The sequence below is a fragment of the Prinia subflava genome, chromosome Z (genome assembly GCF_021018805.1).
Source record: "Prinia subflava isolate CZ2003 ecotype Zambia chromosome Z, Cam_Psub_1.2, whole genome shotgun sequence".
NCBI classification, from domain to species: domain Eukaryota; kingdom Metazoa; phylum Chordata; class Aves; order Passeriformes; family Cisticolidae; genus Prinia; species Prinia subflava.
The window spans coordinates 31,569,204-31,596,006 of record NC_086283.1 but is presented as its reverse complement, the minus strand read 5'-3'; positions in this window follow the sequence as shown (position 1 = coordinate 31,596,006).

Genomic DNA, 26,803 nt, shown 5'->3' with positions numbered 1-26,803 from the left:
CTTTTAATACAGAAGGTACAACCTGCCTATGAGGTACTGCAAGCACCCTGGCCATTTTCTCCAGTACAGCAAAGGCTAATCCTGCCTGTATAAAACACCAGAAACCAATTTCTTCTGTTTGCAGTACTTATTCACTTGTCATGGAAAATAAGTGCTGAATAAATTTGCAAGACAACCAGCTTGACTTCCACTAGTCTCCAGATCAGGAATTCAGACAAAAGTACCAGGAGGAATTCCCTGGAGTCCCAGTCACACACACAGAGCTGTATGACCCAGTCAAAAACATTACCTCCCTGGCCTACCTGTGAAATGTTTGCTGGCAAAAGGACTGTGGGCTGTTACTCAGCACTAGTGAATAAGATGCAGAACTATGTTTCCTACATAAGCATGTCCTAGATGAACAAGTGCATAGCTCTAAATATATATTCTCTGAATTGTGGTTCAGAAAACCTGTGGTCAACAGGTACAAGGACAATAACTAAGAAACTGCTAACACTTTGGAAAACACACAGCAGCCTGCAGAAGATTCCAAATCAGAGAATTAGGGAAGCGTATGGGTTGAAAGGGATCTTAAAGCCCATACAGTCCCACACCTTGCCATGGGCAGGGATACCTTCCACTATCCCAGGCTGCTTCCAGCCCCATCCAACCTGGCCTTGGACACTACCAGGGATGGGTATGCCACAGGTTCTCTGGGAAACATGTGCCAGGACCTCACCACCCTTCTGACAGCAGCCTCTGGTGAACAGGTTGTACAGGAAATAGTTTCAGTATCACAGTTGTATGTGACTGTGGGCACAGAATCTGACCACTGATGCCACAGAAGCCAAGGAGCAATCCAGTGAAAATCTTCAAGGTGCTTCAGGAGTACCCCAGAGTCTGGTAACAGTGAAATTCCACATGAATGCAATTTTCCTGCAGTGTATTGCTTTTTAAAAGAAAATCTGACACTGACATGTGCCATTAGTCTGCCATGATACATGGGGGCCTCACGCTACAACAAAGAGTGACCTGTGTATGGAAAATGTTGCTAAGAACATTAAGAAAACTGAAAGCAAATCTGAGTGGCAAACATGTAGAATTAGAAAATTATGTTTTGATTAACCACAATACTACATTCAACAACTGCACTTTCTACCTGGATTGCTATCTAATGTTTGGAAGACATTAGGAAGGTCATAAGCAGGAGGCAGAGGTAGGACTAAAATGAAGAAGTGTGAAAAGCTAGCTACCTAGCTACCAAGCAAGTCTCAAGCTGCTCACATGAAGGACCAGTCCAGCACAAAACACTTCAGGGAAAGCTTATCGGCTGCAGCAGCCACTGCCACTGAATTTCAGCCATTAATTTCACCCCAGCACCTTCTGCCATTAAAGGCAAAGCAAGGAAACCCTGCACAGGAGGAGCAGGTTCAGCCATGAGCCAATGCCATATATCAGCTCATGTCACACAGATGCACAGCACAAATCGAGTGGCAACACCATCAGACTGCAAAAACCTTTAATGCAGCACTAATGAGAGTGTGAGGGCAAATTCCTCTGCCTGGGATGGGTAATAAGTGCTGTCTGCTGTGCTAGAGAACTGTCACTGCTGCTGCCTGTGTGAGCTCAGTCAGGGGGTTCAGAGTGGGGCTGGTGGAGAATTCTGCAGGACTACTGGAAAGAGGTGGGGCAAGAAATGTGGCAGCTGCAAATACCATTTGAAAAGATCAATACTGCTCACTGTAAAACAAGGACCAAACGCACACAAATAATCATTGCCGAGAGAGAGGGCCAGCTGGCAGCTGCGAGGACGCCGGCAGCTGCGAGGACGTGCCCTGAGACCGTGGCGGAGGCGGGGGTGGGGTTTGCGGGTGGCGGTTTGCGGGCAGGTGGGTTTGTGGCTGGCCGGAATGTGCTCCTTCCCGCCTGGGCCCAGCTACGCTAGAGCCTGACAGGAGTGTGGCGGGGCTGGCAGCGGCGGGCAGAGACTGCAGAGAGCAGCAGCCTGGCCAGCCCCGCTGCGGCTCCCGGCCAGCCCTCAGCTGTATCTGTGCCCACAGGGCAATAATAGCACAGGCTGGGGCAGAGGCGGGAGCCGGTGACAGTTCGCCGTGCCCAGGGCGGCAGCCGCAGCCCCTCCCCGCCCAGCCGCAGCACGAGTCGCTCGCCTCGGAGGCTCCGGCTTCCGAAAGACGAGGGACCCCGGCCTCCAGGATGCCCTGGAGCCCCGTAGCAAGAGGAGCCGCTCACGCCGCAAACGACAGCGCAGACGGCCCAGGTTCAGAAGGAGATGAGGGTCTTTCTGTGCCACGCGGAGCAGCTCTGCCCTCTGTGCCCTTGCCTTAAGACCTTTGGTTCTTCTCCCTGAGCCCCGATCCCTGTCCTCGGCCAAGGGCCCCTGGAGCCCCTTCCAGGGCTGCAGGAAAAGCTCCCTCTGCCACGACCATGGAAGAGGTTCTGGAAGAGTTTCTAGTATGTTGCTCTCTGTTAGTCAGAATTGTTATGTATCAGCTTGGAGCTGTAGAGGAACAAATTTTGAGGGATTATTCCTCTTCAAATTTATTTTGTTCTAACCCAGAAGGAAGACAAAGAGGAGGTTCACTGCTGGTGCCAAGGTATGCTCGCAATTAGTGTAATACTAGTTAATAATGCTGGGGGAAGCAACAAGAGCAGTGCAGCAAGCACTACATGGAATAAAAGTTAGAACCCTGCCCAAAGGATCCCAAGTTGATGCAGTTACACAGTTTGATTTTGTCCAAAAGTTTGTGTTGTTCTGTTTTTCTAGAAACACCCTCACGTTCCTGCTAAAGATCAGAACAAGAAGTCTGGGAGTGGGGCAGCTGCCAGCAGATTTAAATGAAGATGTGATGATCATTTTTTGCTTAGGCTCTATTACCTTTGGGAGAGATTCAAGAGGCTTTTCCTTCCTTTTAATAATGGGTCTGCAGTGGGCCAAATTTTCTATTTTCTTTTTATAGAAACCTTCCTAGAGTTGAAATGGAGCTGTGGGAGAAGTGATGAAATTTTTAATAGCCACCATAATTGCTTGTGTAGTGGTTTCACGTTCACTGAATTCTGTTCACTAAATTTAGTGTGGTGGTCTAAATATTTTTCTGCTGTGAAATAGGTTAAGGAGAAAGAAGGCCGAACAGGTCCAACTTAAAGATATAAACATATTTATTACCCACACTAAAAGAAAGAGAGAGAAAAAAAAAAAGGGGGGGAATTAAAATGAAAGCTTTTAAGGCACTCCCCTCCCCCCACCAATGGTTTACTTTCTCACATACAATATACAACAAAGAGACAAAACCTGTACTTTTCAGTCAGTTTCACCATTTAAAAATAATCTTTAATCCGTTCTTTTAGGAAAGGAGCCTCTCTTAGAACTTTCCATGGAATTTCCTCACTGACAAGATAGAACAATTCTCTTGTGGATCTCAAGTCTCACATAGACAACCACCCAGGAACCTGACTTTATGAAGTCTCTTCCAATACCAGCTTTTCCCACACTGCATAGGGGCCATATCTGCTTATTAGGGGACCTGTTTAAGGATGCCTTTTCTAGTATAAAACAAAGATTCTCTTCTTCCATCTCCAAAATCACCTTCATCTCAAAAATGAAAAAAATCTCCTTTTCTCTTAGGAGCAAAGAGCTTCATATCACTTTTAACTAGAGGCTTACATCCTCCCCAAAAGCATTTGTATGTTGCAGGAAAAACAGTCTATTATCCATAGTTTACTAGAGATGTCCAGCCAAATTAGGCCACTCCTCCTCCTTTATCCCAAATAGTCTTTTCACTCTCTCTTCACCGACTTCAGCTTCATGCTGTGTCTCTTTATAGTTCAATCACTTTGTTCTCACTCAAGAAAGGGCCAGTGCTTTGGAAGTTTCATCTGCTGGCAGGAAAGAGTTAAAACTTGCCCAGGCCTGCGGGCAGCTGCAAAGATCTCAAAGTCATGCTGGAGTTGGGGAGAAGAATATTCCCGCCCCCCCAGCCCTGGCCCAGCGGCATGGGCAACTGCCAGGGCGAGCTTAAAACTCATTAGATGTTAGTAGCCGGGGCTTTTCCTCCTCTCCCCCGCTGCTCGTTGTTATTGGGCACAGCCATGGCCGGGCCCCATCTGCCGCGGACCCTGGCACGCAGCCACCCTCTCTCCCCACCTCTCCCCCGCTGGCAGCCGCGGAAAGGGGCTCAGCCGGCCGGGCTGCGCCACCCCATGGGCAGCGGCTCCCGGAAGCCCAGCCAGGCCCGGGGCAGCAAGGGCTAAGCCAGCCCTTTTTTGCTGCTCACGATGTTACCTGCTGGGTCACCGGGAGAAAAGAAGGCGGCTCAAACGCAGTCTCAGCTTTATATGGGTATTACCAAAAGTCACATTCTGTTTTCTCAGTGGTCAAACCACATGCCAATAGCCAAGAACTGGCCCTTGATAGGTCCTTGTCTTTTCCAAAGAAATCTAAGGTCCTGACAGGGCAATATTTCTGAAACCAGGGTCTCTATATGGGGCTGGAACAAAGCAACGTACGGTTGAACCAATGTGATTATAACATACGTTCTCCCCTTTATTCGCAAAATGGCTGGCTTTATACAGTGCAGAATAGTTTACAGTTGCAGGTGCATTTCTATTGGCATTCAGCATGAGAAAAAATGAAAACAATCTTAGCTTAAGGCATCTCCCGTGTTTCTATCCTAACTGTCCTAGCTAAAGCATGCACACACCTTAACTTAATTTCTAACTGTGCCACAAGTTTATCTACTACTACACAGGCCCAAATTTGAGGCCTTGCAGGCCCAAATCTGAGGCCCAGTTTGGGATAGCTCAACCTTCATTCCATAACACATCATGCTCTTGCTACATATTCCCTGTACTTTTTCACCTAAACCACAAACTGTGTTAACCCATAACAGCTTGTATTGACAATCTACTAATATTTGTGACTTGTCTGTATTCTCATCACAAGTGACTTGATGGTAGACTGAATATTAGTCAAAGAACTTTATTTTTTTTATGTAAAACAAGTGGTGTAGTGTGGGCCTGACACTGGCCTGAATTTAGGCTTCAGGCTCTGTCAGTGTCTGTGTGAAAGGCAAGTGAGCAACTTTCTCATGTTAGCCTGAGAAATCTAAAGGAGGAATTCAAACAAACCTTGGGAAGTGAGAAACCATCCGCAGGTGGTGTTTTTCCAACATGTTTACTGGAAAGAAATGTTTACAAAAGGGTGTAGACGCTGAATAACCGATCATGTTCATTGTACCGAACTACTCTATAAAAGTAGAATTTAGAAGAATAAAGTTTGCTCTCATTTTTACCATCATGGAGAGTCATGTTGTTATTTTGGAAGAAGTTCAGCGCAGCCGGGACTGATTCATGCAGCAAAGCCTGAAAATTCTACCTGCCTTCTCAGAGAGGTAAGCGAAATATCTCCACGCTTTTTCTAAAGAAGGCTGGTCCTGCTGACCATGGAAAAAGATCAATCCTGCCAAAAGACAGCAGGTCGGACGGCACCCAGCACAGCTGGACTTTAATTTCTAGAACAGACAGCAGGGCAAAGGTTCCAAAAAATCTGGGGAACCAGCCTGAGAGAGGACAGCTTGTGCCTTTCCTGACAAGAGCAGCTGGAATTCTTCGCTGCCGACAGCTTGCCCAGCACTCCCCCGACCTCTTTCGGTTCTCTCTGGCCGAGATCAAAGCGAGCGTCTGTAAGCCTCTCCCGGCCGGCAGAGACGGCGCTTCCTTGGCTTTTCCTTCTCCTTTCTTCATACCACGGATGGCTACACAGCTGTTCCTGCGTTATCACCCACTGCGACTGGTCTGTACCGTGACTTTAAAAGATGCTAGCCCGTCCAAGATACATCTGGTCAGATTCCGACCCGGAGTGTGATACAACGATCCTTTCCTCGTCGGCGTGGCCAGCATCTGGCCTGCGGACGGGACCGGGATCGAAAACCTTTGATCCCTCTGTATCCTTCTGTGTGTTCAGGGCGAAAAGTTCACTTTATGAGTGTTTCATGCTTTTAACGTTACCTGTGCTTGTTTTTATGATTGCCTGTGTGAGTTTAGGGCTTGTCTTTCTTTGTGTCTCTGTGTTTTAACTTTGTTCTTTTCCCTTGCGCGGGGGTGGGGGGTGCGGTGAGACAGGCATGGCAGCACGGATGCGACCTCCCTGTTTTCTCCCTCTCTCGCTCGGGTTTTCTCCCGCCCTGCTCCAGGGCTCTGCAGCGGTTGCAAAATCTCTCTCGCTCACTTTTCCGTACTCGGTCTCCCTCCCCTCCCCGCCAGCGCGCGGGTCGGGCGGGCGTGCAGCTCCCTTCCCCGCGCGGTGCCGCTGAGACGGGTGGCTTGGAGCAGCTTTGCCTCTTCGTCCCTCCCCTTCCCCCCAGGGCGGTGACGGAGGCCACCAGCTCTCCGCTTGAGACAGGCGGCGGCGGGCTGAGCCCCGCCGAGCCCCGCTCCGTTGTCCCCTCCCCGTTTCCCCCCCGGCGGAGGTTTTCTCCCGCCGTGTGCAGTGGCGATGACAGCGGGGCCACAGGCCCCTGCCCCGCCGGCACACACTTCACCGCTGTTTTCATTTCCTTCCTGCGTGAATTTGACAGCAAGTCGTCATAGGAACGGAGGAGCGGTCTCCTCTCTCCTTTTCCCCCTTCCCCCGCCATGAGCGGCGAGGTTCGCTCCCCCACTCCTTCCCTGCGCGCCGAGCGGCGACTGCGAATAGGGCATGAGGTGGCACTTGCCGTTCCTCTAGACAGCTTATAATGCTGTAGGAGTTGCTTCGCTTGAATTTTTTTTTTTTTTTTTTTTCATAGAAATGGGGGCTACGTTTGCTTGGATTTTCCCCAGCTCTGCGGAGTGGCCCTGGGGCCATTGAGCCCCCAAAGCCCCACTCAGGGCAGGGCCAAATAGCTTCACCGCCTTTAAGGCAGGCAGAAGCTTTTTCCTTTACAGAGAAATGGGGGCCACGTTTGTTTGGATTTCCCCCAGCTCCACGGGGTGGCCCTGGGGCCCTTGAGCCCCCAAAGCCCCACTTAGGGAGGGCCAAATAGCTTCGTTGCCTTTGAGGTGAGCAGAAGCTTTTCCTTTTAGAGGGACGGTTGATTTTTGTTTGGGTTTTTCCCTCCCCCCTCCCTCAAAACATTTCTTCTCAAGATGTCTCTGTGAACAGAATTGGAGCCTTAAATGCCTGTTCATAACAGAAGAAAAATGACAAGAAATACAAAAAACAAATAAGCAACCTCTGTTGCCTTTCGCAGATAACATAAGTATTATTAATAATTCTACAGTATAACCATCAGTTATGAGTTTTAAGTGTTATCTCAGTTTTTAAGATATTTGATGTGAACTCACTGATATGATAAAGTTATCACAGTTCTACAGCTGGCTGCTACTGCTGCTGCTTCTGCTTCTTCTTCTCATGTACTTTGCTATTTGTCTATAATTGCCTGTAAGACACGTGTCACCCAAGAATTTTTCCATTTTCTAGCTGTCCATGCTAGTTTTGCATTCATGATTTTCTAAATATTTTCAGATTTCCAGACAAGGTTATCTGAGTTTGTAAGAATGCCTCCTCTGTCCTGACGGTTTGGGATGCAGTTCCAATCCTGGTCACAGACTGTCGCGGTGCCGCCACTGAAGCCCCTTGGCTTCACCCCGAGCCAGCCCAGGCACCGGAGCAAGCGGAATTTGAGCTGCCCCTCAGCAGAATGAAGGGGTCAGCCCTGTGGGTTCTTGGCCCTGGGAGAGGCCTGAACGGCAGTAAGGTAACTAGAGCGACGCGCTGAGAGTGAGAAAGGATGATCCAGCCAGCCAGACAGAGGAACTACAACTTTAATCTAACAGAGCACTGTCCAGACCGAACTGGATACAGAACAAAGAAATGCACCAGCTTATATAATCTCAGGGAAGGGGAGGAGAAATGGGAGTCCCTCTTTGTGGCAACCAATGGAAACTTGACACTTGGGAGATAAGGGGAGGGGTTGCAAGCCTTGGACCAATTGAGGAGTAGGGGAGGGAGAACACTGTGGCGGGAAAAGGGGGAAAGAAACATGTAACCAAGGGGAGCTAAGAATAGGGACTTGTAGGGAGGATGTAGCAACTTATGAATTTCAATTAAGGGGGGGTGTACAGAACATACAGCATTGTACAGAACATACAATATAGGACCCACCAGCTTTTTAACTTTTTCACATATCTAAATCCATTCCACTTGGTAAACCACCCATATATCTTTCCTCCTTACTCTGCCTCAAAACCCTCTTTCCTATATCCTTCTTTCAGCACCCTCTCCTTCTTCCTTAAGTCTTTCTTTAAATCTTCTCCCTCGTCTGTCCTTCTTTTCCTTGTCACAGTCCTTCACAGCACCTGCTTGTCCCTGCTTACACTGTCCAACTTTCTCTGTGGAGTCCAACTGAGGTTTAACATAGCAAAATGGGGAAAGTCCAACCATCCACACCACCACATCTCCCCCTTTTCTTTTATTTTTGACCCTGTGAGTCTTATCTCAAATGTCCGAATTGAGGGGGGTCCACCAGGTGTTCGGAGCGTGGGTATGATTCTGCGAACCAATGCTGTTGGGTAGGCCATTGCTCGTGAGGAAGGCTGCGCACTTCTTCCACGGCAACTTCAAGCTGCTCAGCCTGCTCGTCCTCATCGACGAAGCTTTCTTCCTCTTCCTTGAACGTCTCTGAGTCTACATCAACAGTCACTCGGTGGACTTCAGCTTTGGGTGGTGATGTGGAGGAAGAAATCAAATTCTGCAACATCTTTTTCATTAGTCCGAGGCTGGCAATAGCAACGAAAAGCACAAAAACGATTAACAGAATAGTTTTAAGAATCGATCCCGTCCAACCCGAGATCCCCCATCCCTTGAACAAATTGCTGAGCCAGTCCCCGTATTCTTGCTTGATGTCCCCTATCATGTCTTCCATTTGTTTGAGTGCCTCGCGAGTTCCCTTGGCCCTAGATGTCAAATTGAAGCAGCAGAGCCCCTCAAACTCCTCACACGAATGACCGTGGAGGAGCAAGAGGTAGTCGATGGCGGCTCTGTTCTGCAGGGTTGCCTGCCTCGTAATTTCCTCATCTTTCAGGAGGTTCGATAGGGCCCTAGAAGTCAAACGGGATTGCTTAGCTACCCAACACTCCAAATGGCCTAATTCTCCGAGGGTCTTAGCAATGGCGACCCACGGCGCAAATACTGTGATTGCGATGCCTTTAGATCTGCTCCAATGGATAATTTCTTCATCGCAATCGTCTGCCAATTTCTTGAGAGAGTAGTCTTCTCTCTTCTTTCTAGAGTGTGCCAATAGGTGTGCACCATTTGTAGAATTTTGTTTGACCCAATCCAAAATTTGCGATTTGTTGGGTGAGAACAATCCGAGGGTCCCAAAGGTGCACGGGCCTCCGGAGAGGTGAGAGGGGATACCTGCCCACGCGTGGTCTCCGCAAATCAAAAATGTCCCCTTGGGAAGCTGGCGGGGATGGGCAAAGACTTGGGCTGATTTTTGGGGAGGGACTGGAGGATAACTAAAAGACACAGCGTTGCACCAATGAGTATTAAAATGGGCTTTGGAGGATACAAAGTGACGGTGGTGACGCTGGACATGATCATTGCGGATATGAAAGCAAGATTCGGCTCTGGCGGAACCTAGAAGCTCCAGCTCCTGAGGCTCGTTTTCTAACTTTGGAAGACTTTTAATATAATTGTACCACGCGACGATGTAATGGGCATGCTTTAGGTTATGCTCCATCTTAGCAGCTTCTTGTCTAAGTTTCTGAGCATAACCTATAAGCATCTTGGGCATCTCATGGTCTTTAAATGGGATCCCCACGAGGCAGGATGCCATGGGATTCGCGGCACTCGCTTGGTTGAGACATATGTGGTCTTGGCCCAGTGATTTGGCCAAGACAGCCCAGACGTTCTGTTGTGGCTGGGGGACGAGCCACGCCTGGGTGATGGTCAGGAGACTGGCGAAGAAGACGGTTAAACCGATGACAGTCCTGGCTCTCATGGTTGGACGGATCTAAACAGAAACTCAGAAAAATAAATTATTACAAAGTGGGAAATCACAGGAAAAGGGGTCCTCCCAGCTTTCTGATCGTTCCTCCTCTTCTGAGTCACTGGACTCACGCCTTCTGCGGCGAAAAGCCGCGGAGGCGACTTGAGGCTTCTCGTTTTCCCGGACTTTTGTCTTTTTATCAATATACGGCTTAACCCATCTGGAGGGTATCCACTTCGGCCCGGCATCAGTGGAGACGCAGGCGTACCCGCGCCCCCACGTCAAAAGCGTCAGTGGACCCTCCACTTTCCCCGTTTCGGGAAACCTTACGGTTACCGGCGGATGCTGCTCACTCAGGTCCCAGTCACGGTTGCTATTAAAATGCCGCACAACGGGCGGATCCGGCTTTTCATAAGAACAATTTAGGAAATTTAACACATAAAGTGCCCTTGCCAATCTGATTGATGGAGTCTCAACCTTCAGGACTGGTCTTTGCTGTTGGAGGACCCGCTTGATGTTCTGATGGGTCCTCTCAACAATGGCCTGACCCGTGGGGGAGTGAGGGATGCCCGTCTTATGCTCAACTCCCCATTGCTGCAGGAAATCTGCAAGCTCCCTGGAAGTATACGCAGGGCCGTTGTCTGTTTTAATTCCCTTGGGGATGCCCATGAATGAGAAGGCCTGAATAAGGTGTTGGATGACATGGGAGGCCTTCTCCCCTGCGTGTGCGGAGGCATAGACTACACCCGAGAAGGTATCAACGGACACATGCACGTACCGGAGTCTTCCGAACGTCGCCACATGGGTGACGTCGGTCTGCCAGATTTCACAGCTTCCCAGGCCCCTGGGATTGACTCCGGCGTGCATGGTCGGCACAGAGTGGGATTGACACGACGGGCACGAAGCCACAATCGCCCTGGCCTGCTGCCGGGTGATACGAAATCGGCGAACCAGGGCTGGTGCGTTCTGATGAAACAATGCATGGCTGAGCTGTGCCTGTTGAAATATGTCAGGCAGCGGGGTTTTTGTCACAGGAGCAGCGAGAGCATCTGCTCTCCTGTTGCCCTCTGCAACGAACCCTGGCAAATCGGTGTGTGACCTTGTGTGCATCACATAAAAGGGATGCTCTCGGTGGGACACTAGCTTTATAAGCTTCGAGAGCTGCGCATATAGCGCGTCGTTGGAAACCTGCTGTAATACTGCCTGATCAGCTCTGGACACTACCCCTGCAACATAGGCAGAGTCGGTAATTATGTTTAATGGTCCGGGAAATCTCTCCAATGCCCTGACGACTGCGGCCAACTCAGCGACTTGAGGCGAACCCTCAACGATCTCAACGTCACTGTCCCACTGCTGAGTTTCGGGATCCTCCCAGGTCATCACTGACCTGTGAGAAGCCCCGGACGCGTCTGTAAAAACGGTCACGGCCTGGAGTGGTTTCGCACTTCGGACACTCTTCAATGCCAATTCAAAATTTCCATCCAGATTAAACAATTTGTGGGCCGGCCGATGAATTGAAATTTGGCCCGTAAAAGAGTCCAAAGCGAATTGTAGAGCTTCATTGTTTTGAAGCAGAGTTTCCAACATGGGTTTGGTGATTTGGCCCGATGATAATTTGATAGGGAGATGGATGCACTCAAAGTCACAACCGGCCAACTCGCAAAGGCGCGTACGTGCCTTGCGGATCAGCTCAGCCATGATTTCTTGTGGCCTCGTGAGTCTTTTGGGCCGGTGGTGGCTAAGAAAGACCCACTCTATGATCAGCAGTGGATCTCTCCCGCCGTGGCCTTTGGTGTCATGTTGTGTGGTGTTCGAATCCCACTGAAAAATGACCCCAAAAAGATGCGGGAGCTTACCCAGCACCACGAACCGAAAAGGTAAGCCGGGGTCACACCTGTGTGCCTGGCGTGATGACAACGCCTGTTGTACCTTCTCCAGTGTTTTCCTTGCCTCCGCGGTGAGCGCCCTGGGAGAACTAAGCTCATCTCCCCCCTTCAATAAATCGAAGAGGGGTGCTAGATCCTCCGTGGAGAGACCTAGCCAGGGCCTCACCCAATTCAACTCTCCGCAGAGTCGATGGACATCTGCAAGGGTCCGAACTGATGTCCGGATAGCCAATTTTTGGGGAACAATGGTCCGCCGTCCGATCTCAAGCCCCAGGTATTTCCAGGGTGGCATCCGCTGAATCTTTTCCGCTTGCAGTTCAAACCCTGCAGCAACTAACAAATCTGTTACGCGTGTGAGGACTCTATCCAGTTCTGTTGTTGTTGGGGCGCAAATGAGGATATCATCCATGTAGTGATGGATGATAACCTCCTCCGCGGCTGCGCGCACAGGACGCAGCAAGGAAGAGACGTATAACTGGCACATCACTGGGGAGTTCTTCATGCCTTGGGGAAGAACCCTCCAGTGATACCTCTTCCTTGGGGCCGCTCGGTTGATGGTAGGCACCGAGAAGGCGAAACGCGGTGCGTCATCCGGATGTAGGGGAATTTGAAAGAAGCAATCCTTCAGGTCGATAACTGCCAAATTCCAATTTCGGGGCAGCATGGCAGGGGATGGCATTCCCGGTTGGAGGGATCGCATGTCCTCTATAACGTTATTAATTTGGCGAAGGTCGTGAAGGAGGCGCCAACGCCTTCCGTCACTCTTCCGAATGACGAAGACGGGCGAGTTCCAGGGGGAATTCGTTTCAACGATATTTCCCTTCTGTAACTGCTCCTCCACGAGCTCCTCGAGCGCCTTCAATTTTTCCTTAGATAGCGGCCACTGGTCAACCCATACTGGACTATCTGTTTTCCAATTCAGTTTGAGGATTGGGCGCTCCTCAGTGACCGCTAGGCAAAAAACCTGAGGGGGGTCTGGGATACTAATTGTGACTCCCCATTGGGACATGAGCTCCCTACCAAGCAGGGGCCGTTCATATTTACAAACGAAAGGGCGTGTGTAGGCCAATTGCCCTTTCGGCCCCGTGAATTTCACCATGCGCGCTGATCTCTTAGCCGATTGAAAACCCCCTACTCCAGAGATATTCGCTGGCGCGTCCTCCAAGGCCCAATGTGGCGGCCACTCCCGGGTGGGAATGATCGTCACATCTGCTCCTGTGTCGAAAAGAAGACCTTTGTTGATGGACTCATCCCCAATGGACATTGTACATTGTATGATGGGTTTTTCTTCAGTGATCCGGTGTACTGCATTCACTGAGAGTGGCCTTTCTTCAGGGTATACCTGGTATTGGTCTGGCCTGGTGTGTGGAATCGCCTGGGCCACTATTTGTCCCTTTGGGTGGAAAGCTGGGGGATGAGTGGAACGCAGCCAGACATTGAGGAACCTAGGGTCACCCTTATAGGTCCCCGGGTATACCTCAATGTCTTGCGGAGTGCATTTACAATCCCCAACAACAATGAACCTACCTTTCTTTTGAAAAGGCCAGTCCAGAAGGTCTTCGCAATCCACGCGAACTGGGTACCAGCTGGTATCTCTGAGGTGTGCACTGTGAGTGAGCCTCAACCTGTAAGGTTTACAAAATGGTGTTAACGTCAAGTCCGGGATAATTGTCTTGGTCCAGTGACCCCCAAAGGCGTTGACCGCCTTCTCTTCCGCACTGCCCACCCTGTTGGGGTCATCATGCCGGGTGGGCCCGCACTCCCCCCCTAGTTTTTTGAATTGGGTTCGGAGTCCTCCTGCGGCCGAGGCTTTGCCAGCAAGTTGTGTGGGCATTGGCTCACGAAATGCCCCTTCTCATGGCAGAGGTAGCACTCGACCCGTGCTCTGGCTGAGTTCGACGCTGCTGGCTTGCGGGCCTGTGGGCGACGAGGAGTCGCATCCTCTGCAGCATGCACCTGCCGAGTTCCCTGCTTATTTGTGGTGGTCGTCTGCTGTTGTAGGAAAGGGACTTTTTGCTGGCAAACTTGCAGCATCACCTGTAGAGTCCGTGGGGGCTCTGGAGGGAGACTTAAAATAGCTTGTTTGCACAAGTTATTGGCATTGGCAAAAACAATCTCCTCCAAAATTCTCTTACGGGCGAGCCCGTCTGTAACTTGGATCTCTAAAGCTCTAGTCATCCTGTCCACGAAATCTACAAATGACTCTGTGTCCCCTTGCCTAATCTGTGTAAACAGCGGCTGGGGTGCGCGCGGCTGCATCGTAAAGAAGGCTTTACAGGCTAAGTCTCGTACCCTAGGCAATACTGCTGGTGGAATGAGCAGTGCCTGAATTTGAGGGGACTCATATGAACCCTCTCCCCCCAGCAATTCGACAGTGAGGGGATTACCTCCCTCATCGATTGCTGGGAGGGGCAGGTGCGGCAGCTCCTCCCGCAGGGCTTGCCTAAACGCAGCAAGCCATAATTCAAATTCAGCCGGTGTCATCAAGCAAGAAAACAATTGCTTTAAGTCTGCAGGAAGGGTTGTCGCAGCTGCTAGGTCCGCTTGAAGGAGGCCGCGGAAGTACGGGCTCTCTCTCCCAAACTCTTTGTGCGCCTTACATAAATCTCGAATTATACTTTGCGAAAAAGGTTGCCAATTCGGTTTTGGTTCGCCACCCCCGCGAGCTCTTCGGTAGGTGACAGGCGCAGCCGAGAGATGCACTTCCTGGTCCCCATCGCTGTTGTCTTCCGGTTCCTTACCGTGGGAACCGGAAGAGGCAGCGTGGGAACTATCATTCCAAGATGGCCTCCTTCCGGGGTGGGGAGAAGCGCTTGGCTCCGCCCTTAGGGCGGGCCGAGGGGCAGAAGTGGGAGGGGTGTCAACGTGGGAAGAGGGAGGAACCGAAGGCGGGGTTTGGGCGGCCACAAAGGGAGGAGATATCGGGTATGTAGGAGGGGTTGTGGGAGGAGCCATGGGCGGAGCAAGGGAGGGAACAGAAGGGGCGGGTGTGGGAGGGACTAAGGGGTAAAATGGGTTGGGCAGATAAAAGGGGTTTGGCGGGTATGAAGGGGTTGGGTCAAGGAAGGGATTGGATTTCGGGGGAGGGGGGCGCGGGGGAGGGATAGGAGAACGGCGCGAACAGGCGCCATCTTGTGTGTCGCAGGCGCCATCTTGTGGCTCCTGTGACGCAGCAAGATTAAATCTAACTTTTGGTCGACAACGTGGGGAAACAGGGGAAGGGCTGCGTCCCCGAGCCGCTTGTCCAGGGCGACCCGAGGATTCCTCAGCAGTCCGGACAAGACTGCTGAGGCTGGGGGACCGGGAATTCTGGTGAGAGCCTGGGCTGGCAGACCTAGGGTCTGCGGCTCTCCTCAGAATTCCTTTCCGAGGAACACGGGGATTGGGAGAAGGGGAACGGGAAACTGGGGCAGGTGGTCGCGGTGGGTTTTTATGCAGGTGAGAGCTATTAGCGATCGTTTTCAATTTTACAATCAGAAACATAAAATCTTGGGGACATTTTTCCGAATTTGCTGCCTTTTTTTCGATCGCCTCCCAATAACGGGGGTTCCTCAAAAGCTCTTCCGACGTGTTACTGAACTGCATGAAAAGCCACCGCACCAGCCTTTTTAATGAACCGCGGGAGAACTGAACCTTGTTCTCCTCCAAAACTCTAACAAGAACATAAAAAACTCCTTTCTGGGTGGTCGAAAGCGAGGCACCCATCTCGCCGATGTTAAAAACCACCCTCACCCAAGACCGGAGTAAAGAAACTTCAAATAAAGAACAACAAACACCGCAACTTAAAAGCCGGGCAACCCTGCACTCCCTAAAGCCACCGACCTTCCCGGCGCGCGGCACACACAGCGTCCCCTAAAAACCCAGACTCTCCCCCAGCTCCGAGCCTTCCTCGAGAGCTGGCAGGAGCACTCAAACAAAACAAACCCGAACTAAAAGAACTGAAAACCGCCTGGGCACGACCAGCCCGGGAGCGAGAACAAAAGCGTTAACCTCCCGGTCCTGCGCAGACTTCTCCTCGGAGCCCTCCCCCGTGGCTTGGAGAGGGGGTCCTGATCGCGTGCCCCCGACGGAGGGTACTTACCTGCGGTCTTGGGGAACCCTCAGCGCACAGAAGACTTCGCCGGGAGTGCTGCCGACGAAGTTACCTCCTGGATCTGCGAGGAGCGCTCCTCCGAAGAGGCTGCTTGACTCGCAGCGGTGGGACTGCCCTGGATCTGGAACTCTTCGGTGCTCGCGCCTGGTGCAAGCACCGCCAATCCTCACGGGGGCCACAAAGAGGGAAGACAAGAGCCTCCACGGAGACTCAAGGCTTCTCCTCAGGGCCCCACGTTGGGCGCCAGCCACTTGTCGCGGTGCCGCCACTGAAGCCCCTTGGCTTCACCCCGAGCCAGCCCAGGCACCGGAGCAAGCGGAATTTGAGCTGCCCCTCAGCAGAATGAAGGGGTCAGCCCTGTGGGTTCTTGGCCCTGGGAGAGGCCTGAACGGCAGTAAGGTAACTAGAGCGACGCGCTGAGAGTGAGAAAGGATGATCCAGCCAGCCAGACAGAGGAACTACAACTTTAATCTAACAGAGCACTGTCCAGACCGAACTGGATACAGAACAAAGAAATGCACCAGCTTATATAATCTCAGGGAAGGGGAGGAGAAATGGGAGTCCCTCTTTGTGGCAACCAATGGAAACTTGACACTTGGGAGATAAGGGGAGGGGTTGCAAGCCTTGGACCAATTGAGGAGTAGGGGAGGGAGAACACTGTGGCGGGAAAAGGGGGAAAGAAACATGTAACCAAGGGGAGCTAAGAATAGGGACTTGTAGGGAGGATGTAGCAACTTATGAATTTCAATTAAGGGGGGGTGTACAGAACATACAGCATTGTACAGAACATACAATATAGGACCCACCAGCTTTTTAACTTTTTCACATATCTAAATCCATTCCACTTGGTAAACCACCCATATATCTTTCCTCCTTACTCTGCCTCAAAACCCTCTTTCCTATATCCTTCTTTCAGCACCCTCTCCTTCTTCCTTAAGTCTTTCTTTAAATCTTCTCCCTCGTCTGTCCTTCTTTTCCTTGTCACAGTCCTTCACAGCACCTGCTTGTCCCTGCTTACACTGTCCAACTTTCTCTGTGGAGTCCAACTGAGGTTTAACATAGCAAAATGGGGAAAGTCCAACCATCCACACCACCACAACAGACCATCTCAAGAGCCTGCTGAGCTCAGAGCATCTCTACCCTGACAAATTTAGGAGGTGTCAATTACCATATTAGTTTCTTATTATAAGATTTTTAAGAAGCTTGTTTTTAAAATTGGTGTAAGGGATTCCTCTGCAGTTAGAGCTGGGCACTGGCCATGCCTTGGCTCTCTCTGGATGGGAATTGCCTGTTTGCCCAGATGTTTTAGCAAAAAATTACATATGAGTTATTTGACTCAACAATTTGACCTTTAAATATAATAGTTGAATTGATCTTTGAGGTGAACCTGGAATTCCTGCCTGGGTAGGATGAACAGGTTGTCACTGGAAAAGAAGCACTTCAGCTTTTGCAGTTCCTGGGCTGATCTAAATTATTATCAAAAAGATAACATGCAACAATATAACATTTATGTTATGAACCTGAAGAAAAAGTAATTATGAAACCTGGATGTTGAATTTAGACAATGGAGCCTGACAAGTTTGTTAACTTAAGGAGAAGATGTGCCTGTGTTTTATCATTAGCAGATTCAGCAGTCATGTTACCCATCACCTTTGAGGAGTGAAAAGGGACATTGCATAGCCTTAGTGGCTGTCACATAGACTGCAAAGATGACCATGTGGTTGGAAGTTATGGAGACAAGAGAAGTCCTGTGTCAGCAGCGTGGTCCTGTTTTCATTGATCTTCCTCGAGTCACTCCCTGCTCCAGACTTCAAGAAGACATCCAGTGATGCTAAGGATCAACATCTTGTCTCAATGGACTTTTTCTTTTCATGTGTTTTAATTTTATAGTAGATGTTGTTTTGTTAAGGTTTTCCTACATAGATGTAGTTGTATTTTAGGTAATATTTCACGTGCCTTCGGTGTATGTTTTATAATTATTAAGGGCTGTTATTTCACTTTGTGGTTTTTGCCTTTCTGGTCATTGGGATCATATAGATATTTTTGGAGTCAGATATCTTTTAATTGATATTTTTAATTTTATTCTTCTTATTCTTTCTTTCTAGGTGACATTCTACAGGTATCATGGGCCAATTGAGTGAATGATGGTCCAATACCGCACATCCTGCAGTGGGTCTCTGCCCTTTCAAACATCGCATGCATTTTTGCATTTAAAAAAAAAAAAAGAGTCAACTCAGGTTGTCCAAATAATTGGAAAATTAAATCAGTTTGCGGTTGCAGGTGTAATGCAAGGACCATTGTCCTTTGCTAAAAGGCAGAAAAAGCCCTTGTTATCTGAAAGGATGATTCCTAGAGTGATGGATCTTGACAAATTAGACTGCCATTTTTGAGCAGACTAATGATGTTTTGGTTTTTCTGTATTAGAATTAGTAAATAGCTAAGCTTGACGCTGGTGCATGGACATGGTTATGAAGGGTCAACACCAAATGCCACAGAACCTCCCTGACCATTTAAGTTGGTGCCCAATGGAAGTTCTATTTAGTGATTGGTAGATTACTAATGGGACTTCTGGTGTCATGTTTGTCTTTTTTCTCTTGCAAGGGCCCTGCAGGAGAGGACACAGACGCCGCCCTCAGCAAAAACTAAAAGGGGGAGATGTGGGCCTGACATTGGTCTGAATTTAGGCTTCAGGCTCTGCTAGTGTCTGTGTGAAAGGCAAGTGAGCAACTTTCTCATGTTAGCCTGAGAAATCTAAAGGAGGAATTCAAACAAACCTTGGGAAGTGAGAAACCATCCGCAGGTGGTGTTTTTCCAACATGTTTACTGGAAAGAAATGTTTACAAAAGGGTGTAGACGCTGAATAACCGATCGTGTTCATTGTACCGAACTACTCTATAAAAGTAGAATTTAGAAGAATAAAGTTTGCTCTCATTTTTACCATCATGGAGAGTCATGCTGTTATTTCTGTGCTGTCCGAAAACCATAGCAACAGTGTGGAAAAACTCCTATGGATGTATAATTTTGCTCAACAAAAACTTCTGCATATTTGAAATCATCTTAACCTTCCCAGTTCTGCCTTGGGAGGTTTTAGAATTATTATGATCTGGCAAAGTTTTAAGAGTTCATTATAAGGAACTAAAGAATCCTAACAGAACATAGAAAGAGTTCCCAAAAGGAATGGTTGATTTCACCTTCCTCAACTCCTTTTGGGTAAGATGATGTCCCCTCAGCAGCATTCGCATCCTGGCAGTGAGTCTGAGAGGCAGCAGCTCTCTGGCCTGCACGGTGCTGCTGGCAGAGCTGGCTGCTGCCTACTCAAGGCTCAGGTGGGCACCTGAGCTGCCTCACTGCATGGCCAAAGCCATCTCAGTGCTGCAGTGCAGGCCAGAGGTGCTGCACAGCTGCAAGCTGCAGGACTTGCTGGAGGGCAGTGCTGTGGGTGGGCAGTGGCATGAGTGGGGCAGATGCAGCCAGTCTGATGCCACCAACATCTGGACCCAGCAGGTGACTTTCTCCATCTCCAAGCACCAGCTCATGCAGAGGGTGTCCAGCAGGTACTGAAACATGATATTGGAAATTAGAGGATATTAATCATAGAAATTAGAAAAAGTTCATTAAAAAGAGTAGGCATTCAGATGATGTATTGCTGCCCTTAGAAGTAGAAAAACAGAAGTATGTAGGAATGCAGGGATGCTTGATAAGGAGAATGCTTACCCAAAGCAGGAGACAAGAAGGCAAGTTAATCAAAGATACTAAGATAACAGGCGCCTTGCACCCCCAGGGACAGATAAAACTGAACTTACAGCTTGAACTATGACCAGAGCACCAGTGAGCATGCGCAAGGTGGCAGGGTCAAAAGTTCATCTTTTGATGACTCCTCATCAGAGAGGAGTCGAGAGGAAGACTTCTTCCTTCATCCCTGGGACCCCTGAGGAGACCACCAGAGACAACTGCGCAGGCACAAAAGTCTGATGAGCTAATTAGCATATGAAGCAGAGAGGGGGGGAGCCAAAGGATGAATATGCATGAGGGTATTGTGAAACTCAATACATATGTAGCATTCCAGATGATAAAAGAAAACAGTAAAGTGAGCGAAAGGGCGTGTGCCTTTGAGAATTATCTTGCATTGTGCCCAGCGCTGAATAAAACACATACCTACTTTAAAACTCGCTCTGCCTCTGAGTTTTACAGTCTTTTCGCATGTCAGTACCACTCCTGATCCTGAGAAGCTGGCCACCAGAGGTGTGGAGGAAGCACATCTACCCCAGCAGCTGCTCGCTGGAGCACCACACGGATGCGCCTGGCTGGCAGCTGCTCCATACTCTTCAGGCTGAAGGAGTGGCCAGGGGGTGGCTGCAGAATGACCAGCGGGCGGTAGGTGCTGCACTTCTCCTGGAGGCTCCAGGCTTCACGGCTGCTGTCTGTCCTGGTGGCTGGATGTAACTCTGGCATGAAGCTCCTCCAAGAGAGCACTTGGCAGACACCAAAGAGCTTGTCCACTAGCTCCTTCAGCACCTTCGTGCTGGGCAGGCCCTGCGGTAGAATCACAGAATCACAGAGCAGCTGGGCTTGGGAGTGACCTTTAAAGGCTGTCTAGTCTGGCTCCACAGCAATGAGCAGGGACATTTTCAACTAGATCAGGTTGCTGACAGCCCACTCCAGCCTTATCCTGGATGTGCCCATTGGTGATGGGGTGGGCAAGGCAATTTGCCACCACCACTGCCTGCACTCTTGACCCTCTCCTTGAGCTCACTGACTACTCCTCACTGTTGATCTTCTTCTCACTGCTGATCTTCTTTCTGCTGCCACCCTTCTCCTGGCTGCTGACCTCCTTCTGCTTGCTATTGACATTCTCATAGCCAAACTTCGCACTGCTCACCTTCTCCTTGCTGACAGCCTTCTCCTTTCTGTAGGATCCCACCTGCTCCCTGCAGCTGGCAGAGCCATGCTTTCTTCTCCTGAGCAGCCAGAAGCCCATACTGAGAAGACCCAGAGCCAGGGCTGCTGCAGTGACCCAAAGCAGCCTCTGCTGTTGCCATGCAGAACAGAGCACAGTTTCCATGATGGCGCTGCTCCCCTTAATCTTCTGCAGGACCTGAGTGTCTTGGGTTGAGAAATGTAACCAAAATGTATATTCTATTGTCATCTGTTGCAGTTGGTTGGGAGATATTTTTCCTTATCTCTTGAAACTCTAGGGGTGGAAAGAGGGCGGATGCTTTCTGTTAATGGGACACCTGATAACACCAGATAAGGCAGTGCCTTCTTATCTCTTCCTCCACCCATCCTCCTCCAAGGGATATCACCTGTGAATGGGCCATTTAAGGCCTCTCACATGACTGGTAACATTACCTCATTCCATTGTGAGATGCTCCACCCAGTGGGAGGAGCCAAAGCCTTTCCACAAGGATAAAACCAGCAATCCCAAACACCAAGTTAGCCTGTTTCCACTGGCTTCCCAGAGGACAATTGGACCCTTTTCTTGAGCATCATCTTCACTTTAACAGAGCCACGACTGTCACTCTGGGAGGACTTACTTTGGGCTGCTTCAAACACCCTGACCAATAGGATGTCAGGTTTGCATTCTGACTCTGTCAGTGGTCCTTTGTACTATTGCATTTATCTTACTTTATTTTATTTTTATCTTTCTTGTTGTTTGTTCTCTCTCTATTAAATTGTATTTCTGACTTGGAGACTCACTGGTTTTGCTTTCAAACCAATTCACTGAGCCATTTCCTGATGCAGATATTCTTCGTGCTCCTGCATCTACTGAACTTCATCCTTTGCAATTTGTAGATTTACCTTGAGGCCAGTGTGAGTGGCTAACAGGGCCAGGATGAAGGCCAGTGTTGGAGACATGGCCTGGTGGGAGAAAGAAGGTTCAGCACATCTGGCTGGGAGAGAGCAGGTGGCTAGGGGCACCTGGAATGTCCCCAGAACCTCTCTGGGCACCTGCCACACTGAGACCCCCAAGCCCCTCTACCCCCAGCCCTGGGGACACTGCTCTGCCCTGAGGGTCCCAGCTCTCACTCTGCATTTAAACCCTCATGGCATCTTTCCCAGCCCCCTTCCAGCCCAGCATTCCCAGCCCCTATCCCATCCAGCTTCCCCCCTGTGTGCACACTCACTGTCAGAATCCAACTGCCCAATGCTAGCTCTGGACACAGGTGCCAGTGTGACCTGTCCTCTGTGATGCCACAGCCAGCAGAACCATGTCATTCACCTGCTGTCACAGCTCCCACTGTGACCATGCCCTGGCATGTCACAGCCCCTGCAGCCACACCTCACAGCTCACAGGCCCCAGCCTTTGTCCCCACTGCCAGCCTCAGCAGCTCCTGGGCTCCCTCACCCTGAGTGCAAACCCAGCCGCAGGAGCTCCCCAGGGCGCTCTGGATCCAGGCTGCAGACACCCTAAAGCCATCACTGAGAGGAACATGGGGAATGTAGCTGGAGATCTCTCAGTGCTGACCGCCCCTGACTGCCCTCTAGGTGAACCTAAACCTCACCTGATGCCACTTGAGCACATTTCCTCTCCTCCTATCCCTTGTTTCTTGGGAGAAGAGATCAATCCTGCCCTGGCTACACCTCTTGTCTGAGAGTTGTAGAATTTGGCTGGAGCATCCAGCAGCAAACCAAAGGGCAAACCTGAGTGTGGCAGATATCTTGGCAGTGCCCCACTGCTGTCTGGTGCAATGTCACTGCCATGCTCCTGGGGGGAATGGGGACGTTCTGCTCAGAGCATTTCTTGTTTGTTAATCACCAGCTCTGCACACTTAGATTTGAGATTGCTGAGGTTCATTCTTGGCAGCACATGTCCTTCTGGGTTTGACACTGAAGTGGTTCCAGTCTTTGGATAGGCCCCACCTGACCTTAGTTAAAGCATAGGAATGGTACATTCCTGGGAAGAACACTCCTGCTTTCCCTCAAAAATCCCTCAAATCTTGGTTTATTTGTAGTGACAAATTTCTTAAAACTCACAATGATCTTATTTAAGAAAGCAAGAAAACAAAGAAAATAAATCCCAGTGAAGGAACCATCATGTAAAATCAAATTTCAAATACCTACAGCTCTTGAAATTTCACTTTCTGTGAAATTTCCCCTCTGTCATTGTGAACAAATCATAACAGCCTCAGACCAACTCTTGACACATTTAACAGTGTACCACATCCACCACACAGTCCTCTGACACATTCAGTAGTTCTTAAGAGAACTGAGAATTAAGTACTGGTATTTCTATTCCCATTTTTCAGCATATTTAATATTCTGTCTGCCAAACACCTTTCTGAGTCCGACAGCGTGTGTGAGTTTAATTCAGCTGAACATCATTCCCTGTGCTGCCATGGTGAATAGATGCCTTTGTAGCCCTTGACTGGCATGATCTTGATAATCTGCTGTGTGACAGCATCGCGTCACATAGCAGATGTGCACTGCCTGAGAAACCAGTGTGACACAGTTGGGAGAGGGGACAGCTGGAGGAAATCTTTTCGACCTGGGTATAGTGGGAGGAAACTGCCTAAGGAAAATACAAAGAAATCTACAGCTTCAGTAGTGGAGTTCCCTGAAACTGCTCTGCAGCTCCAGCTCTTCAGCTGCAAGGCCACCATTGTCATTGCTCTGCAGAAAGTGGTGATTCCCTGTTGGAGTCTAGAACATCCCTCTGGCCGCCTTGGAGGGTTTGGAGACCAGACAGCGGGGTCTGGGATCTGTACAAGGGGGTCAGCCAGCCTCACACAGAGCCCAGGATGACATTACCTCTGATCCCTGTCCATGGGAGTGAATGCCCACATTGTATGAAGAATCACAAGCTGAGAGAATTCAAAATAAGTAGTATTTAGTTTATCATAGAATGTAGAATCTAGGATTCTCAGCATATGGGGTTGAAGAGGCAAGATGGAGGAATTGGGGAGTGGCCCCTGTGCTCCTTGTTCTTGCTCTCGTCCCCCATTTTCTGCTGAGTTGGATCTCAAGGATTGGTTTAGAGTAGAAATGACATGTTAGCATAGGTAGTAGGTATTGGTACAATTTTGTAAATAAAAAGTACGTTGTGGACGGTGGTTGGTTCAGGGGTACTGTACATAAGGTGCGGGGCTCTCTGATCCGCCCAGTCCACCGCGTGTCCTGCTCTGCTGGGGATGCCTCACAGAGCTGAGAAAGAACTAAGATAATGTACCCTGCCAGGGAGGCCTGGCAGAGCTGAAAAAGGACTGAGATAATGAAGAATAAACAACCTTGGAAATATGCACTGGCGGACTCAGCTTGTCGTCTCTACCTCTGGTGTGAAAGAGAAGACTGAAAACCTTATTACCTCTGGGAACAGCAACCCAGAGGAAACTCCCAGGGAACAGCAACCTTGGGGGAACCCTTACTACCTTGGGGAACACCAACCCCAAGGAGAATCTCAGGGAAACAACAACCTTGAGAATTCCCAAGCAGCCCTTGGGCTCAGTGCCAAGGCAGGGCAGGGATGAATGAAAACTCAGGGGTCTGGGCCTGGACGATCGGACCCCTTGGTTTCCTTGAGACTCAGCTCAGGCAGCTTGATAGAGAGAGGCAGCCTTGATCCAGTTGTCCAGAAACAGAACTTTAATTATGCAAAAACAACTAATAAAAAGGTGTACACTGTATGAGGAGCAAACTGGAAAAAGGCAGCAGCAAGGGGCAAAAAGCAAGATCCACGGTCAGACAGGTATTTTTACATTCTGGTGCTGGGAGGAGTCAAGGTGGGGTCTGAGGGAAGGGTCCAGTAGGGGAGACCGATTAAGAATATTAAAATGTCTGCACCAAAAGGCAAACAGTGGTAACATAGAGAACTAGGAACTTTCTAGTAACAATCTACATAACTGAAGTGAGGGAACATGGGAGTAAGCCCATTGCTTACTACACTTAGAAAGGGTTTTCCTAGGGCTTTAGATTGAGGTTTTCCTCTTCCCTGGGGAAACCCTTTCTACAGATGAAGGAAGGGCATTTTCCTCACTGTTGACCTTCAACAGAAACTTCATCATACCTGCTCCAGTGTTACACTGCAACTCTCCCAAGCACTGTCCCTACAATTTTTATTTGTCCTATTTGTGTCCATTCCAAAGCTGAACCAAGAATTAATGTAAGGTAGAAACATTTTAGAGGTACTGTATGTGTTATGAATAGGGCTAGGAGACAAACTCCCTTTTAAAGCCTTTATTAAGAAGACAGCTTGGGTGGGGGCTTGAGGGACTGCGCACACCGCCGCTGCTCCCAGTGACAGTGTGGAGGAGGAGGAGGAGACGATCAGCTTTGTTGTAGATGACAGCAGAGCTGGGCATTGTTTCCGTGCGGGAGCTGTCCTGAAAACCCGTCCCTTTGGCTTGAAGGCTAGGGTCCTCACTCTGGTCCAGGTCTTTGCCTGTTAGAGTGAAGAGGTTGCAAAATCTAAGTGGTGGTCTAGGAGCTGCTCTATGTTCTGCCTGGTCAGGTGTGTCACTTCTGTCTCTTAATTGTGTGGTGGCTTGTTGTTTTTTAGGGGTTTTTCTTCTTAGATGGTACAAAAGCCTCCTTATTTGCATACCAGTTTCAGGCACCATTTTGGGTAGCAGTGGAGGTGGTTCCCAACAGGACAAGGGGTACAAGATAAGGCAGTTAAAGGGCAGGGATACAAAGGCTAGGCAATAACAGGGTGATTAAAAGAATTGACCGGGGTACTAGAATTGAATAATAAAACAATTAATTGGAGATACTAAAATGGGGTAATTAAAGCAATTAATTAGGGATACAGAAACAGGGTAATTAACAATAGGTGATAAGAACATTTAATTAACATTTAGCATGTTAGCATAGAAACTTATACTAGGAACTTGTTCCTTACAGTATGGATATTCCTGCCCTTTCTCTCTGTCTCTCTCTCTCTCACATAAACAGAAGCATACCTCTCACAGCTATCACATATCTATCTGTCTGTCTGTCCATGTGTCTGTCTCTCCCTGTTTCTCGCAGGAGAAACTCTCCTTACTTGCATGAATCCATCAAATCGTATTCACACAGGCAGAAATATTAGAAGTCACTAAGGAAAATATTGGAAAATATAACTTGGCAGAATGACTTAAAAGGCTTGGAGGCACATTTCTGATGATTGACCACAGAGTTACTTCAAGAAAATAGTTCTTGAAGATGATCTCAGTGTGAGCATCCACACAGTTTTGGGAAGAGGCATGTGTGGGTAACACGGTCCAAATGCTGCTCTGAGTTCGGACACTTTCAGCACACAAACATGAAAGAAAATAATTTCAAGTTCCATTAGTAGGATAGGTAAAAATCAATGATCTATGGATGTGAAGGACAAAAGCAGCAGAGAAATTTTGCTTTTGATGTTTTAATATACAACAAAAACTAAAAACTTCACAGCCTGCTTAAAGACTATTTAACAATAAGGCTAAAAATGTGGTGGTTTGGTAGTTGAGTTTTGGGAAAACCACCAGGTGCTGAAATAAAAAATTCCCTCCTATTTTGCTTAGAGTAACTGTAAGCTCCTTCTTATTTTTCCCCCCAGGCACCAAGAAGCTACAATTAGCTCAGGCTTTTTAAAAAAGTTAATGAGAAATGATCAATCTTATTATAGAAGTTTAAGGACTTCTTTTCCTCTTGAATTAGGGCACTTCAGAGCAGTTATTCAATAGCAAGTGTCACAGTCTATTCTCATAGGTAACACAGAAAACAATCCTCAAGACATGCTCCATGAGCACGGTGATCTGTCCCTGGTATGTTTGGGTGTCCTAATGAGCTAAACACCATCCACTGAACGCTTGTGACATTATTTTCCTGTTCTTGGGACTTCTGTCAGGTGTGAGTCCTCTGCGCTAAAAATTTGTTCTTCTTCCTCTGCTGTGATA